This window comes from Notolepis coatsorum, assembly GCF_963971535.1.
Source record: "Notolepis coatsorum genome assembly, contig: SCAFFOLD_690, whole genome shotgun sequence".
Taxonomy (NCBI): Eukaryota; Metazoa; Chordata; class Actinopteri; order Aulopiformes; family Paralepididae; genus Notolepis; species Notolepis coatsorum.
Window position 1 is genome coordinate 90,001 of NW_028170108.1, and position 914 is coordinate 90,914.

Sequence of the window (914 nt, forward strand, 5' to 3'; positions counted from 1 at the left end):
GGTGTTTTTTGTTTTGTTCTTGATTTATTGTGATGTTTCTTCTTTACATTTACATTTAGTCATGTTCTGTACGACAAGTCATCAGGAAGGGAACAACTCTATCAGCTGAACTCTATGTTTCTTCTTGACTTGTTTAAAGAAGACGTGTCCGGCCCATGGGGACATTAACGTGTGTTGTCGGGCCTTACAAATAAATTTGATTTGATTTGATTTTCATTTGAAATGGATATCCACACACTGGATTCCAGCTCCCAATACTATAATAATTACACAAAACAGGGTCTTCATCACACAAAATTAGCATTTACAAAGGCACCAGAGATCTGATATTTGAATGTTCATGACATACTACTGATCATCTGCTGTGTCTCTGCTGGGTCATTATGTTCAGACAGCCATGAAAATATGTGTGCTTCAAAGGGTTAAAATAGTATATTATGTTCCTGCGTGAATGCAGCCTATGTTGTAACTCAACACGACCCGACCACAACACAGATAACATTAGTCAAGGGTCTGTTCTCCAGCGACTGTGTGTGTGTGTGTGTGTGTGTGTGTGTGTGTGTGTGTGTGTGTGTGTGTGTGTGTGTGTGTGTGTGTGTGCGCGTGTGTGTGTGTGTGTGTGTGTGTGCATGTGCGTGCATGCGTGTGCGTGTGCGTGTGTGTGTGTGTGTGTATGTGTGTGTGTGTGTGTGTGTGTGTGTGTCTGCACACACTTGTCAAGTCGGTCTAATATTAAAGGCCTGGTCTCCCCACCTCTACATCATGTAATCCCATCCCACATGTTAGTGCTGCAGTTTTAGACACATTTACACACATAAGGAAAACATACACGCTGCACATACATATCACACCACATATACAGTATGTGCATGCGCGCACACGCATACGCACACACACACACACACACACACACA